The 17,885-nt window shown below is 35.6% G+C and overlaps 1 protein-coding gene across 1 annotated transcript in view; it reads right to left on the bottom strand.

Moving 5' to 3' along the window:
• LOC145247498 (corticotropin-releasing factor receptor 2-like) overlaps nucleotides 1–10,565 on the bottom strand; it is a 907,054-nt gene extending 896,489 nt beyond the window's left edge. The window contains exon 1 of the mRNA XM_080109310.1: nucleotides 10,112–10,565. The gene's annotated coding sequence lies outside the window, so the exon portion shown is untranslated. The remainder of the gene's footprint in view (nucleotides 1–10,111) is intronic.
• Nucleotides 10,566–17,885: the final 7,320 nt, after the last annotated feature.

Here is a 17,885-nt window from a genome sequence, read left to right as displayed (position 1 = left end):
GCAATCTCTTTCCCACAGAAGAGACATTACGAGCCTTTATGTGCTCTATCGTTATTTTCATGGCAAGTGTTCATTTAAGCTTCAATCTATGGTCCCCCACTTTGCCAAACCTTCACAAAATAGCACTTGACTAGCTACAACCACTATCAGCAATTCCCCCGACTCTCTATCTGTGCATAAATCTAAACGCAGATTCCATGAACAAAGTTTGTTTCCTAGAACTGCCCGCCTGTGGAACTCTGTTTTTCTGCCCTCCTTTCCGGTTACAATAGTCGTTTTCAAACATGGCCGTTTTAAAATCTAATGTTAACAAATTCTTCTTGAACTGTCCCCTTAAATAACCAAATTCGATCTAATTTCCACTACTAACGATATGGGATGATCACGTTGATGCACGGGTCTCGTACATGCGTCTGAGGACTGTTTGGAAATTTCATACTCTCATGAAACTTCCTTCTTCAGAGGAAACCGATTCAAACTGCATAGCGCCGCTTCACTAGAGTACAGAACTAACGATTACTACGCTGTTGTCTAGTGACAAACTTCCACTCATTAACATTTATTCTCGAGTGCCCTTCTGGCCTTGATAGGTGGTGACTCCCTTGTAAAACAAAATGGAATATTAACAAATTAAACGCATAACTCTCAAAAATGAAGAGTGTGTATGAACTGTTCATTTCATCTCTATTCTACTTTTAACTAAACGCATTCTGGCCCATTCGCCTAAACATTGTTCCCTTTTCTCTGTTACCTTTTGCCCATCACTTGTTCAACAGTTAGTACAATATCATATTTACCCTCGGCCTACCCTACTTCAAATATCCCTTTATCTTATTTACATCCTTTTCCGGGGGGTCGGACACAATTTTGGTTTTGATTAAAGCGTTTTTGTGGAACAAACTGGATTTGAACTCTCCAAATCCAGATTTTAAGTCTATGTTGTTAACTATTTAACTAAAAATTGATTCTAACTTAATCATAAATTAACCCAAACTTAACCATAAACTAACCCAAACTTGAGCATAAACTAACCCAAACTTGATCATAAACTAACCCAAACTTAATCATAAACTAACCCAAACTTAATCATAAACTAACTCAAACTTGAGCATAAACTAACCCTAATTTGATCATAAACTAGCCCAAACTTAACCATAAACTAACCTAAACTTAATCATAAACTAACCCAAACTTAATCATAAACTTAACCCAAACTTAACCATAAACTAACCCAAACTTAATCATAAACTAACTCAAACTTGAGCATAAACTAACCCTAATTTGATCATAAACTAGCCCAAACTTAACCATAAACTAACCCAAACTTAATCATAAACTAACCCAAACTTAATCATAAACTTAACCCAAACTTAACCATAAACTAACCCAAACTTAATCATAAACTAACTCAAACTTGAGCATAAACTAACCCTAATTTGATCATAAACTAGCCCAAACTTAACCATAAACTAACCCAAACTTAATCATAAACTAACCCAAACTTAATCATAAACTTAACCCAAACTTAACCATAAACTAACCCAAACTTAATCATAAACTAACCCAAACTTAACCATAAACTAACACAAACTTAATCATAAACTAGCCCAAAAATAACTGTAAACCATCACTAACTTTGCCATAAACTCTTACTTAACTCTGAACTAATTTAACCGAACTCAAAGTTAAGCCTAACATTGCCTCGTTCAAAAAGGGTATAACCTATATATATATATATATATATATATATATATATATATATATATATATAGAGAGAGAGAGAGAGAGAGAGAGATAAATGCGAGCATGAAAAGTAATATGGTTAAGCTTAAACATTGAAAAGTAAAGGACTAGTTGGTAAAACTGGAAAAGAAAAGGACAAGATATTCTAGTAAAAATATAATAAATGTATAACTTAAAATATTGCAGCATTAAGAATTGATTATATAATATTATAAATTGATTTTTTAAAATTCTTAATGCTGCAATATTTTAAGTTATAAATTTATTATATTTTTTACTAGAATATCTTGTGCTTTTCTTTTCCAGCTTTAACAACTAGCCCTTTACTTTTCCATGTTTAAGCTTAACCATATTACTTTTCATGCTCGCATTTTTCTATTGTAATCCACGATTTTTCCAGGCTTCCAGTAAATTCATTTGTTCTTTGTTTAATTTCAGTCTTATTTTTTGCCCCCATAAACATAACATACACATATGTAATAACAATGTACGGCACTCGTCTGCTTTCAATAAAATCCCCCAAATTATCTCTTTTTCATTCTTTTGTTCTCTCTGTTTCACTTGTTACTTCTCTTTTCACGAGAGCAGTGAATTGGTAGCAACAGTAATCGCTGAAGCGACGTGGTTTCTATGGAAACCAGTCATGCAAAAACGTCGCTCACCTCCTTACGTTTTTTTACGATTTTTAACACCAGTAAATTCATCATAACTTTTGTTTTTCTCGACGAAAATTGAACATCCTTTTTTTACAAAATAGCTGAGAAGGTGATCTATAAACTGTAATAATTATTTTAAATTTGGTCGAAAAATGAGTGAGCGGTGAAACTTAAAAGCAGTTATAAATGACTAAAACTGCCACTTAAACATATATTCAATAAAACAAGTATAAGTTTCAACGCCAGAAACAAAAATACACAAATGTTACCCATTCATTCAAGTGCGTCTTCTAGTACTCAAATTTTTCAACAATTCTAATACAGCAGGAAAATAAATATTTTAAAAAATCTAGAGGGTTGTGCAATATAACTAACAAACGAAAACAAGAGAAGGTGTTAAAAAATCAAATATACAATAAATAAAAAATGTTATCAGAGCCAATAACAATTACTTTTTTTGCCTACCTTGCTTATTTCTCGTGTGTTTTTAAATATTGAATCTCTACGGTTCCAGTTGAGAATTGTATGAAGATAACGGTTTCAATCCTACCCAAAGCCGGCCAGAGGCTTACTTTGCCAAAACGTGGTGATACGACAACTATCGATGGCAGTAATTGCTGGGAATACAGTTAGGAGATTCGGAGTTCCCATCCCGTCACGGTTACCACCTGACGAAGGCCAGAGGAATAGTTGGCCGAAACATGACGAATCAACAACTAAGAAAGATGAGGTTAATAGTCCGCAATAAAATAAATGAATGATTTTAAATAGTTTTAATTGCTCTTTTTTTCGTCTCAAATATTCGTCTTTTTTTTTTACGAGTTGATATCCAATAGATGGCAGTTTGGATTCTTCTTCATGGGAAACCAGCCAGTCGTCATCTTTTTGGCTAACAACTCGTAAAAACAAATATTTGCGATGAGATAAAGAATGCGGTTCTGAATTTTGGGGACGGGGATTGGTTATTCGTATTATTTGGGTTCTCTAGACTCCTTTTCTCATCTTGGGTGTCATTTTCACAACGCTTCGGTCGAAGTAACCTCCGTCCTTCTGCAGGTGGTGTATTTTGTCGAATTTAGGAATCTTTCTGTTAAATTCAGGAATTCGAACGGGGTCCTTTATTTACTTCACGGGGGCAGCATGATCTCGTTCTGTCAGCCATGATTGGATAAAGGTCCTAAGTAATTCGCAATTGTATTTTTCGGTCGCCCACACTGAGAATTGAACCTTCAACCTTCATCATTGATTTTTCCAAGTACTCTAACCATTGCACCATGGATCCGTTTATTGGCATCAGTGCAACATAAACCAAATCGAAAAGATTATCTAATTTCTGTATTAATAAAGAATATCTTTCTTGTGCGTGTTTACGTGTGTGAATTATTACGTGTACCTAACTTTAATAAATACAGGATTTTTTTTTTTTTTTTACTATTAATTGAATATTTACGGAGATATTTATCTCCTACAGGGGGATGACGTGACACAAGGTTGAGAAAGTAGGATTTGAAGAGATAGCACCCTAGACGAAGAACCTTCTGGACTGCAAAAAAAAAAAAAAAAATTGTTTGAATGCCCCGTCGGAAATTCCCTGGTAGGGGCGCCTCAAGCAATTAGCCGAAAAATAACCTCTTCCCAAGGGGAGAAGGTAAATCCTGGGAAGGTGAACCTCTTAAAACTGCCTAAAGTCAGAGGCATACTTCAGTCACCAGGAAAAAGGCCATATAAACAATAGTCTTGCCTCTGCTGGACTTGATATCGAGCAAGAAACAAAAAAACACGGAAGGGAAAACAAAAACGTATTTTTATAAATCCTAAATATTCAGACTAAATTTTTATTTAGTTCTTTGCACGAGTAACGCCTGATAAACACAACTAGTATAAATCCATGTTAAGAATGGCTTTCTACAGAATCTTTTACAGTTTAAAGACCATGCTGATTTAGTTCATTTTTGGGTAGCTTACTCTTCTGGTTAACTAAGTTTTGTACTAATTCGTACCCATCAATTTATTTATTAAATTATTTACTAAATTTTGAAGTAAAAGTACAAAATAGTTAACAAAGCCTTCCCTTCTCGATGTTAAGAATGACTTTCTTAATATTTTGTCGTTTACGGACCATGGTGAAATAATAACGCTATTAACCTGGGGAGAGAGGACCTTGTTAACTATTCTGTTCTTTCACCTAACAATTTACTAAACACATTAAAAAATTTGGGAGACTCAAAAGAACGCCCGAAGTTATATTACGGATAAAAGTTTAATATCAGGAAGTAAATCTGACCGAACACCGTTTGCTGCTGACTTTGAGTCGGGTACTATTCTAATTTCCCGAAACAGATACTACACTTTGTTTCTGCAGGTTTTAATCTTTTATATAGAAAAAAATCAGTGGATGTATATGTATCTGTGTGTAAATATTTAACCGATAAACTCTTAAACATGAAATTAAAATTAACAGGCACTAGTAATCATCCACCAAGGATGATTTATAACGAGTAAAATCTTTTCGTGGTTGAATAACGCATACAGAAATATATCGACAAGTTGAAATTTCAACTTGACGACATATTTCTATTACTTTTGCGCATATGCAAATTCATTCATAGCTTGGAGTGGTTTGATTTTTCAAATCTTTCTTATTTATCTGTCGATAGCTCAAACGGTAGGAAACGCGACTGGAGTGCTAAGTGTTTTGCTTTCGATGTTAGCTAATCATTTGTTTGCTTTTTTTTAACTGTTTTTTTTTTTACACGGTGATCACCATTATCAAGGCCCGGACGCCACTCAGGGATAAGGGTTATTGCAAGTACAGTACGTTAGTGTGGAGTTTTATTGAAGTGTTTACTTAAGGAGCGGTTCATTAGGAATTTACTTACGTCGGACTTGAAGACATCCAGGTTGCAGTCAGGTGGGAAGCAGGCAGACGGAACAGAGTTGCACAGGCGTGCAGTTCTAAGAAAGAAGCTTTGTTCATGGAATCTACGTTTTGATTTAGGCGCAGATAAAGAGTGGGGAAAATTTTTGACAGTGGATTCAACTAGACGGGTGTTTTTCGTGAAAGATTGGCGAGGGGGGGGGACCAGAGATTGGAGTTCAGACGAGCACCTGCCATGGAAATAACGATAAAACAAGGATAGGCTCGCAACGTCTCTTCTGTGGGAGAGAGGTTGCAGGGAAGAGAAAAGGGCATCCCCCACTAAGCCACGAAGTCTATTTTGTACTCTGTCAAGCAGGATAGGCTGTTTTTAGCAGCTCCTGCCCAGATATGGCAGCAGTATTCCATCCTTGGGCGTACTTGGCTTGAAATCAGTACTATATATTAGGTACAATATAATATTCAATAGAGAATTGTAATAACAAATGCAAAATCTGAATGAATTAAAATATATTTAAGCGTATTTTACGACCGGATAAGGCCAGGCGTCCCCTTCCTCCTCCCACCCGCTAGTCTACAATAAATACGGATACTATTTCTCTCTCCCTCTTGGATACGGTCCATAAAAAGGTTTCTAATTTAATAGGTCCCACTTTGTCAACTAGGCCTTAACCCCTGTCCCATCGCCGCAATGTTACATCCCTGTACCTGTTTTACAAGTATTTTAATGGAATGTGCACTGATAAACTCATCACACTTGTGCCCCCCCCATCCTCGGCGTACATATCCCCGATAAACACGATTAGCAACAAAATCAAACCTTTTCACTTTGACGTGCCTAAATGCCAGAAAACTTTATACTGTAATAGACGAGACTTTGGAATTCCCTTCCTGCTACGTGCTTCCCTATTTGTACTGATATGCAGAAGTTCAAATATCTAATATATATATATATATATATATATATATATATATATATATTTGAACACACACACACATATATATATATGTGTGTGTGTGTGTGTATATATATATATATATATATATATATATATATATATATATATATATATATATATATATATATATATATTCATCTAATGGAACCCAAGCATATTTTTGTAAACTAATGTGTTTTGTATAATACTATTCTGAATTTGCTCAGTTTATTCTATAAATGGGTGTACTCGTTCCGTCAGAAATGACGGGAAAAAGGTATGCTTCGACAGTGTTTGCACTAATATTCAGATTAAATATATTAAATTAATCGGTGAAGTTAAAAAAAAGTGTCTCGAACCGAAGTTTTAAAAAATTAGGAGAAAAAAAGTAAATTTTTACTTTCTTTCCACCTTTACACTCAGATTAAAAATGACCTCTATTGCAGGTTTTCGAATATGCTGAAAACGAATATAACATTCAATTTTTGCGCAAACTAGTAGTTTTCTAGATATTAAGAATTTTTTTTAAATATAGCACTTAATGTCAATGGTCCTCGTCATTCTAAACATAGGTGGAGAGATGTGTTTTGTGACACGCATGCGTATTAGTATTTTTCAATTGAGAAAAAAACATGGCCACCAGTAAAATCATAATGGATTATATTGGATAATAAATGTCTTAATATCCAGAAAACTACTTATGTGCGCCAAATTTAAATGTGATATTCGTTTGCAGCATACCTGAAACCTATGGGAGTCGTCAATTGAAAGGTTAGTGTTGAGATGGAAAGAAAGTTAAGAACAAATATATATATATATATATATATATATATATATATATATATATATATATATATATATATATATATATACTAGCAGTTCAGCCCGGCTTTGCTCGGGCCCTATGTACTATTTATAACTTTATATGCATATGTATATGCATATATTAAACTGTTTGACTCATGTCCATCTAGATTTCAAGTGCTTAGACCCAAAATTGGCGGAGGAGTTTGGTAGAGTTTTCAAATGGCAAATCGTTGAATTTTGACCCTTGATAGTCAAATTTCTAATTAAAAAGATTTTTCCAAATCTCAATGCCCCTTACGTCAAATCGCGAGTCTGTAGACTTAAAATTGGCAGAGCAGTTTGGTAGGGAAATGTACACACACAAACACAAACACAGAGACAATTTCACTTATATATATATATATATATATATATATATATATATATATATATATATACATATAAATATATGTGTATATATATGTGTGTGTGTGTGTGTGTGTGTGTGTGTGTGTGTGTGTGTGTGTGTGTGTCGCTATAGAAAGAAGATGGAAAAAAAAAACGGAGGACAGCTCCTCATGTAAACAGAGCGGAACATTTCTTTCCGAATTCATTTCAGACGGTGAAGGGCGCAGGGACTGCTATTTGGTTTCCCTTTTCCTAAACGCTTGGGATAGTTTTTCCCGGTACTTATTTCACTTGCGATATTTTATTTATAACATGTCTTAATTTATATTTAAAAAAAAAAAAAAAAAATAGTTACCCTCCCCAAATTTAAAAAAAAAAAATGCAAAAACAAAAAAAGAGTTACCTTCCCCAAATTTCAAAAAATGCAAAAAAAAAAAAAAAAGTATACAGTCACAAATAATTTGAGCTCTACGTAATTAAGAAAATAACTGACGTTTATTAGAAACAAACACTGTTAACATTAAAAAAAAAAAAAAACGCTATCGGATCCGGAAGCAGGTAATCATTTTACGTTAAATCTATACGAGAAATTATTCCCTATTGTAAATTTTAAATTATTGCGTTTATTTATCTCATTTCTATTCACCGCAAACTTTTTCAGACTGCTAACATGTTCCTAATCACTTGCTTCCCCACGAGGGTAGAGTTAGAAATAAGTTTTTTTTTTAATTTTTATTTTATTTATTTTTTTTAATACAGGGAAAATCCAACTCCAAGTAAAAAGACACCCTGGATTGAAACAGCAATTAAAATTTCCTCAGTCTCGAAGGATTCCTCCTCCATTGATCGAGAATAGAAAGATGAAGTGTAGTATCAGAACAGATACTACACTTTGCACCTAGCTAACAGGCCAGAGCCATTGCTTTCATGTAATCGCATAAAAAATAGAAATTATTGGGTTGGGTGAAGGGAAGGGGTTTTCCAATAGTACTCAACTTTTGCTCATGTGAATTCGTGAAAATAATAAAATTGTTTGAAAAGAAAGTAAGTTTGTACATTAACTCCCCCGCTCTTAAAATTGAGATTCTACTTTTTTAGGCGACTACGTGTGAACATATATATATATATATATATATATAATGTGACCGTCTCTGTGTGTCTGTTTACATTTCCCTACGCAATAACTCCGTCAATTTTTAGTCTACAGACTCGAAATTTGATATATAGGGTACTGAGATTTGGGAAAATCGATATGATCGGTTTTCAGCCAGAAATTTCGTTGTTAAGGTGTCAAAGTTCAACGATTTGACCTTTGAGAACTCTACCAAACTCCTCCGACAATTTGGGGTCTAACACTTGAAATTTTAGATATAGGTTCCTTGGATATGGATGTAACTTAATTACTTGATTTGAGCCCAAAACAATAAATTTTAAGGGGTCATAATAGGGATCAAATTTTAAAAAATTGTTGCTCAGCATGCATGCACCTCCAAACACCCGAGCACGCAGGGCACGCATGGTAGTATATATATATATATATATATATATATATATATATATATATATATATATATATATGTAGTCATCCACATACAGTACTGTTTCGCTGTTTCACAGCTCATCAGTGCGGCTAGACAAGCAACTACCTCAAGCTAAAATCGAAACCTGGATGCCCAAACGACAGCCGGAGCTTCTAACCGTTGCGACATGTATATATATATATCGCTAGATTCAGCCACTCTGATGAGTCGTAGACGACGAAACACGTGTCAGTGGATATATATATATATATATATATACATATATATATATATACATATATATATATATATATATATATATATATATATATATATATATATATATATAAAGTAATTCCTACTCTTATTTCTGAAATATTTTTGTTTTTTTCTTCCACTGATGTTTTCAGATTATTAACACGTATTTTTTTAATTACTGAGAGGGGGGGTAGCTGAGGGTGCTCCTATTTACTTGCCTCCTCATGATAACAGTGTTAAACAAAAGGTCGTTGTTTAATGTGGAGAGAATTCAGCTCCCTGAAAAGGGCATTCTGGATCGAAACAATTTTTTTTATATTGCCTCAGTCTAGAAGGATTTCATATTCACTGAACGAGAGAAGGCAAAATGAAGTAGTAGTAGGAATATCAGACCAGGGTAAACCAGAAGAATACCAGACTCTAAATAAGCAGCAAACGGTGTTCGGTACAATTTTGTTCCTGATATTAAAGATGCCCTGTTTTGGGTCGCTTACTCTTCTGGCTTGTTAAGTTTTGTACTAATTTGTATTGAATGATTTATTTATTAAAATATTTATTAAATTGTAATGTAAAAGTACAAAATAGTTAATAACCCCCCTCTCTATGTTAAGAATGGTTTTCTAAATAATATTCTGTAGTTTACGGACAATGCAGAAATAATAACACTATTATTTAGGAAACCACTCTTAACATGGAGAGGTGAACTTTGTTAACTGTTCTGTACTTTCACTTGACAATTCACTAAATAGATTGTGGAAACTGAAACCCTCGCCGGAAGGTATATCACGGGCCACGTTTAATATCAGTAATTAAATCTGACCGAACACCGTTTGCTGCTGACTTGGAGTCGGATATTCTTCTGGTTTCCTGGGGGAGTTGTTAATTTACAATAATGCCTCAAAAGAAGATACATATTGCACCTACTTGATATCGATTTGCTTGTCCGTCTTAATAACGTGAGAAGCAGAAACCAGAGAGACGAAACCATGAATTATCCACGCGAGTAGTTCCCGGGAATTCCGTGTGTTTAGTAGACGATACGACGATAAAAGCCCATTCGGACTTTTTTCCGAATATATGCACGTTTAAAATCCATGTGTTCCGTTGGAAGCCTCCTCGGTAAAGTATTCTCTTTTTTTCTGCTCTCTCTCTCTCTCTACCATGTTTTTTCTGTTTCTTTATTTTTCTTTTGTTATAATGTGTTGATTTCTGATCCGTACAAATACAAGTTTTCTTTAATAAATAAATAAATAAATAAATTAATTAATGCAAGCAAAACCACTAGGGTTTGGGATGATGTCGCCAAAGTTGACAACAACCCACAAAATATGAGCGAAACTAACTGAGGCTGAATAGTTCGCGCGGCTCCTCCCCAACCATCCTCATTTCACTCGTAGATACAATCAGACGCAGCCCGTATCATCGGCCCCGCCCGAATTGATGCGAAGGTAAGATTAACAAGTATCGAGGGAGCGAGTGCGCGTAATCGAGAGAGAGAGAAAGACAGAGAGAGAGAGAGACAGAGAGAGGGGGAGAGAGAGAGAGCGAGTGGAGTTTCACAGTTAACACATTAATTGCGACACTGTTCCATGTTTATTACAAACATTGGGCTTATTACAGACTCAAGAGGACTGTCAAACGTACCCAGTCCACTATACAGACAGCTGTTTGCGCTAGAACAAGCCTTTGCGCTTACTTCAGTGTTGTGAACGCCTATTCGATGCCATGAGGCCATCCTCCCAAGCATTACGTCCTCATTCGATAGAAGGATTGGTTTATCTCCGATTGTCAGAGCCGTACTCTACCTGGGAATTGCCGATGGATCCGATCGATCTAGGGAATTGTTGCGACCATCAAGAGAGGCTCTCCTAATTTTTTTTTTTTTTTTTGAGAGAGAGATAGAGAGAGAGATAAAGAGAGAGATAGAGGGAGAGGAGGAGGTGGAGGGCTAAACTCCGTATCTCGTCCCGCTGTCGTGCGACAAAGTAAACATAGACTTGTGTCTATCGCTAAATAAATTCTGTTTTATCTTCTATTAATTCGATATATCCAACAAAGTGATATTCAAGCCGGTGATACCTAGTTCCGCCCCCTCCTTCAAAACCACTGCGAGAAGACGTAGCGGCTTCAGCGGACGCTCTGGAGGATTCCTAATTTCCTTTGTTCGACGCCTTACAATGTTGAAACATCTGCCTCCCCGGACTAGTACAAAACTACCTTCGAAATCTAGTGGGCGGGCAGGTGCGTGGGAGGGGTATATGTCCTCTTTTCCTTACTTTTATCGCAGACGACAGGTTGTTAGTTTTGGTAAATTTTTACTCGCTTCCCATCTTAACATTTTCCTTTAAAACGATTTTTTAAGGTTTTCAGGTATGCTGAAAACGAATATTGCATTTAGATTTTTCAGCAAACAAGTAGATTTCCGAATATAAAACAATCTGATTCGTTATGTTATAAGTAGTTCCATTACTGTACGCGCATTTTTTGGCACTTGTGCTTGCGCGTACAACAATGGCCACTACTAATAATATAAGGAATTAAATTGCTTAATATCCGGAAAACTACTAGCTTACAGAAAATTTAAATCCGATATTCGTTTTCAGAATACCCTAAAACTTATGTAAGTCGCCATTTTAAAGGAAATGTTAAGGTGGAAACCAAGTAAAAATTTACCGCAGTTTTTTCTGTTCTGTTGTAATTTTCCATGAAAGGTGCTCGACTGAGCTCCATCTATGCCCTGTCCTCCTACCCTTCCGCAGCATTCAAACATTCGCAACGAAAACTCGTCTAACTACAACCACTGTAAATAATTTATTCCTCAGTGTACCTAAATCTAAATAGAACTTCCATGGGCAAAGTTTCTTTCCAAGGAGTATCCGTCTACGAAACACAGTGCCACGTAGCTGCTTCCCAATTAACTGCTACATGATCGTTTTCAAGTCTAACGTTAACAAATTATTGTTGAGCCGTACTCTTGTATAATCAAACAGTGTCCAGTTTCAACCATCGTTAATAATTGCCTTACTTTCCACCTGCCAACTCCATTAATCCTTATCCTCGAATGGCCTGTAGGCTCTTATAGGCGGTGAGTTGTTACTGAATAAAACGTTACTCCACGTTTATTTTTCCTATATTCTTTAATAACACAAAATGCAGACTAAAATCTTTCTTATTTCATGGTATTAGCTATAAAAAATGCGTTTTAATTGTTCGAAATGTAATTTGTAATTTACTAAACAAGTAACTCATCTACTTTTCTTTGCTATTTATGCACTTTTTTTTTCACTCTGAAAATTTATTTAATATAGAGAAAGTGTGACTCTCTTTTTATAGTGCAATAATCTAATTTAAATGTATATGTCCGTACGCACCATATACACATATGTAAATTAGATGGTAAACGGAAAAGAAGTTTCTTAACGTCTATCTATCTAAGAACGATAAAGAATACCGATGTCCTTGTGAACATTTTTGGATAAGAGTACCTTTCTCGCATATATATATATATATATATATATTTAAAGTGATGGTTGTGTAGTTCCAACGAGAGAAAAAATGTATATTTAAAAGAGTGTAGCCATCAACAATTGTGGGTTTTTTTTTAAAGGTTTTCATCATATTTTTATTTTAAAATATTTTTATAACGCGTTTCGAGCTTAGGGTGTGCTCTCTTCAGATATTTTCGTAAAAAGTTTTTCTTTAAAATGGGAGTTTTGTGGATATGCCTCCGCTGATATTAAATATGTTTTTCATAGTGGTGCGATGCGTGTGTTCAGTGTTTAGACGGTCTGTCTCCAACTTTAAGTGTTTCACTGTGACCGGTCAAAGTTAGTTTCAAAGAGTGTTTTTTAGTCCATATGGTGAAGGTTTTTATGGCTTCTTTAGGGTTCTTTTTTAAAGACTTTCTTTCCCCATGTATAGCATACACTCACACACAATCCCATACGCATACATATATATTCATGTACATGTACACATGCACACGCACACAGGCACACACACATACACACACGTACATACATAGAAATATATGTAGGAGCATACATATATACACATATACATACCCACCTACACACTCACACACGCACTCGCATACATCCACCGCTAACAATTAGTTTTATTTTTTTATTTTTTATTTTATATATATATATATATATACACTTTTTTTTTTTTTCCCCTACCAAAACACGCATGTATATATGCGCTTAATCATTCAGACATATGTACACGCACCCACACACACACACAAGTAAGATGGAGAATAATAGGTAGAAGATATATATACACACACATACACGCACATACACACATATATGTACACACATATATATATGTGCACATACACTCACAAACATCCACATACTATGTAGGCACATACACATACATACACACATGCACACACACAGACATATGCAGGGGCTCACACATACGCGTATATCCATATTCACACGAACACATTTACCCACTCATACATGTGCATACATATGTATATATACATACATACACATATACATACGGATGTGTATACACTCATCCACCCATATATATATATATATGGGCACATGCATTCACAATCCCACACACACATACATATTCATACATCCCACCTTATGTATATATTGGTTGGAGTTTCCTTTCCAATCCATGCACATATGCATACATGGATTCGGTCACCCAAACATAAGTGCACGTATATATACAAACAAGATGTAGCATAGATAACAGATGATATATAATTATACACACACGCATACACAATCATATGTGTACACCCACGCACATACACATATACACACGCACACACGCGCGCACACACACATACATACGTTTAATTTCTAGTTGTTTGTTTAGTTAAGAGAAATGGTACTGTACTGGGTATGGGCGCGCGCACCCGCGAAAGTGTGCGTGTGCCCTATTGTGCTTTTTTGTTGTTTCGTGTGTGAGGGTGCACACCTACCCAAGCATGCATGCGTGTAAGTGTATTTTGTGTTTTGCCTATTTATGTGTATAATTATGGAGAGACGTTTAAGGCGGGGTTAAACTTTGTTATGAAATTTTTTTCTTGAGTTAGCAAGTAGAAGTAGTTGTCAGTTTGGAAGATGGGCATTATCTCGAATCTGCCTCCACTGCATGCGTGTATATGTTGTGATACATGTAGGTGTCTATTTTCCGCGATTTTGATGTTGGATCGGTGTAGGGCTACTCTATTACTAAGGTTTTTTGTAGCGCCTATGTAGGATTTATCGCATGCTGGACATTTTATTACATAGATTACGTTTTTTGAGGTGCAATCTAGGTTTTTTTTAATTTTGAATGTTTGTATGGGGTTCGCAAATGTGTATGTGTTTCCCTCTAATATTATGTTGCAGACTCCACATCGTTGTTTGTTGCATTTTGTGACTCCTTTTGTTGCGTCTTGATTGAGTTTGGATGAGGTAAGAATGCGTTTTAGGTTTTTGGGTTGGCGTTTGCTTTTTATTATTTTTGTTGTTTTAAGGAAATTGTTTAGTTTGCTGTTTTGGTTAAGTAGGACGAGGTTTTTCGTTATCTCTGTGAAAAGTTCAGGGTTGTTTGTGTTGTGTGTGGAGACGTATGTTAGGATTTGTTCTTTGTTTCGTTCTTTAGGGGTTCTCAAATCTTCTACTGGTATATTTGTCGCAAGTTGGATCCCTTTGTCTATAAGTTGTGATGGGTATTTTCTTTTTCTTAAATTTATTCGTAGTTCCTTGAGTCGGATTTTTCGAAGGTTATTGTCCGTGATTATGGTGCAGATTCTACGTGCTAGGTGTAGGGAATTGATTTTATGCAGCTTTTAGGGTGGTGACTTTTAAAGTGTAGGTATTGTTGGGTGTCTGTAGGTTTGCGGTAAATGTCTGTGATAATGTTATTGTCTTTAATCTTTATCAGTATGTCTAGGAAAGGTAATTCTGTAGAGCTTTGTTCTATGGTGAATTTAATTTTTGGGTGTAGGTTCTGGAGTATGGTGTGTAAGTCTGTGATGTCCCCCCATGTGGGTTTCCATAGGATGAAGCAGTCATCTAAGTACCTTTTCCATGATTCTACAAACAGTATTTTAGTGCTGTGGCCAAATTTTTGTTCTATTTTTTTATATAGGGTTTCTTCTAGGTAGGCTAATGTAAGGGTTGCGTAAGTCGGTGCCATTTTCGTTCCCATTGCTGTACCTAGTGTTTGGATGTAGTTGGTATTGTTGAATTCGAAGGAATTATTATTTAGAATTATGTCTATACTATCGATAATGAATTGCTTTGTGAATCTGGGATGTAGTGTTTGTGCGTGTCTGTTGATCCAAAATAGTATTGCTTCTTTTCCTAATTCATGGGGTATATTACTATATAAACTACTAACGTCAAATGTAACTAATAGTGTCCCGTTTTCTACTGTATGTGGTAAGGTAGTGAGAAAATGGATGTCGTCCCTTATGTAGCTCTTAACTTGATCTGTGAAAGGTTGTAATAAGATGTCTATTAAGTTGCTAAGTCTGCTTGTCGGACAGGCTGGTCCTGCTACAATGGGTCTAAATGTAAGGTCGCTAGGGTTTGGAGCGCTAATATATTCTGAGTTTTGTGTATCGATGGCAAGTTTTATTGAGCCAGATTTGTGTATTTTAGGCAGTCCGTAGAAGTTGTTGGTCTTTGTAATGAAATTTGTGAGGAAGTCCTTTTCTTTCTTTTTTAATATTTTGTTGTGTGTTGTACAAAGTTTTGTGATTTTTGAGATGGTGGTGTTATCTATGTTGGTACTAATGGGTTTATAGTAGTGTTTGTCATCCAGTAATTCTGTAATTTTTGTTACATAATACGTTCTGTCCATGATTACTACGGCACTGCCTTTGTCTGCTTCTTTTATTATTATGTCATTATTATTACGGATCTTTTCGCGTGCTTGTTTTTGCTTATGTGTGAGGTTGCTTGTGGTTTTGTGTTTTTTTTGGAGGTTAAGGTTCCAGAGATTTTCGAAGTAGCTGTTTAGTTCTTTTGTGTTGTTCTGTTTATTAGGGAAATATGTTGATTTGTTTTTTACTAAAGAATCATCTTTGTCCCCTTTGTTATCTAGTGTTTCTATTAGTCTAAATTTCCGTTCGAATTCTTTAAGGTCCTTTTTTAGTTCTGCTATATTGCTTTTAGGGGTGGGGCAGAATTTGAGGCCCAGCTTCAGTATTTCCATTTCGTTCTTTGATAAGGAGTATGTGGATAAATTGATGATTTTGGGTCTAATTTTTTCTAACCTGGAATTGTTGTTCCCTGGGGGCTTCCTAAAAAATGCTGGGAGTTGTTTGTTTCCTTGTTTCGAGGAGTGGTGTGTTTTAGGGTGGTGTGATGTCTCCTTGTAAAATGAGTGTCGTGTACAATATTGTGAGGGTTCAGTGATAAATGGTTGAATGGGTTGTCGTTATATGTTTTTTGTGTTGGATAGTTGTGTTTCAGTTGGAATTGGTGTTGCTGTTGAGGATACATGCATTGTTGTATAGGGTTGTGTTGTCGGGGTTTGTTGTAGGGGAGGTCTGTTTGTTGGGATTGGTGTTGCATGGGATATTCTGATTGTTCCCGTTGATGGGGGAGGTGCCTTAGGGGTTTGTTTCTTTGTGTGGGATATGAGGGGTGAGAGTTGTAGGTAGTGTTTTGAATTATGTGATGTCTCAGGTAGTTGTGTTGCATTGTGGGGGTGTTTTGGTAGGGGTTGTTTAGTAAAGGTATTTTTTCGTTGTTTGTGTTAGCGATGTAGTGTCTGTGGGAATGGACTTTTGATTGTGTTCGCTGAATTGGGTGGTAATAGTTAGGTTTGTATTGCTTAGGATTGTATATAAGTGGGTATTTTTGTGGAGATGTATTGTGTGGTATGTTGTCCGGTGTGTTGTGTTTGTTAATGGTGCGGGTTCTTGTGTAATTTTGAGGTGTTATTAGTGTGCGTTTTGGCTGGGCCAGTTGTTGGGAATTTGTGTAAGATGTGAATATATTGTGGTTGCTTCTTTGTGTGTAGTTGTATCTGTTGTGTGGATGTGTTTGTGTATGGTGTATGTTTCGTTTCTTACCTTTGTTATGTGATCTCTGTGTTTGCGGATATCGTGTAAGAGTGTTCTGTTCCTGGTTGTCCTTGTATGTGTTTGTCGATTGTTTGCTTTTTTCTTTTTCCGGCAGGTTTTTTAGCCAGGTTATTTTCCGTCCAATGATTTCCCTGGATTTTTCCTCGTCTTTTTTTGCATTCAGAATCCCAGAGTTCCAAGAGGGGTTGGTGTGTTTCCTTGGGGCAGAGTTCCTTGATTTTTTTAAATACTTTATTGTCAATTTCTGTGTACTTCTCCGTAGAGTGTATTTTTTTGTCTTCCCGTATGTCGATTTCGGCCTGAAGTTTTGAAATACTTAGGGCTTTTTTAATTTTCACTTGTTCCTCTGTATCTTGTGGTGTAATTTTTTCCCGGAATTTATATGGAATGAATTGGTCCTCCATCGTTAGAAATGTCTTGTATGTTGCTGCGGTGTCACTGCATTTTACTGCATGGTAAAAAGCCATTTTTCTTTGTTTAAGGAGGATGTTCCAGTTTTGGAGATTCCGTTTCTTGGTTTTTAGCACTTCATTCTGTATGTATGGTCTTCTAAAGTATTCCAGGTATTCTTGTTGTGCTTTGAGTTGGTTAATGATTTCCTCAAATTGTATCTCTTTCTTATCCTGTTGGTTGGAA

This window comes from Euprymna scolopes, chromosome 25, assembly GCF_053919585.1.
Source record: "Euprymna scolopes isolate OS-2025 chromosome 25, ASM5391958v1, whole genome shotgun sequence".
In the NCBI taxonomy this organism is placed as follows: Eukaryota; Metazoa; Mollusca; class Cephalopoda; order Sepiida; family Sepiolidae; genus Euprymna; species Euprymna scolopes.
This window is presented reverse-complemented; position numbering and strand designations above follow the sequence as displayed.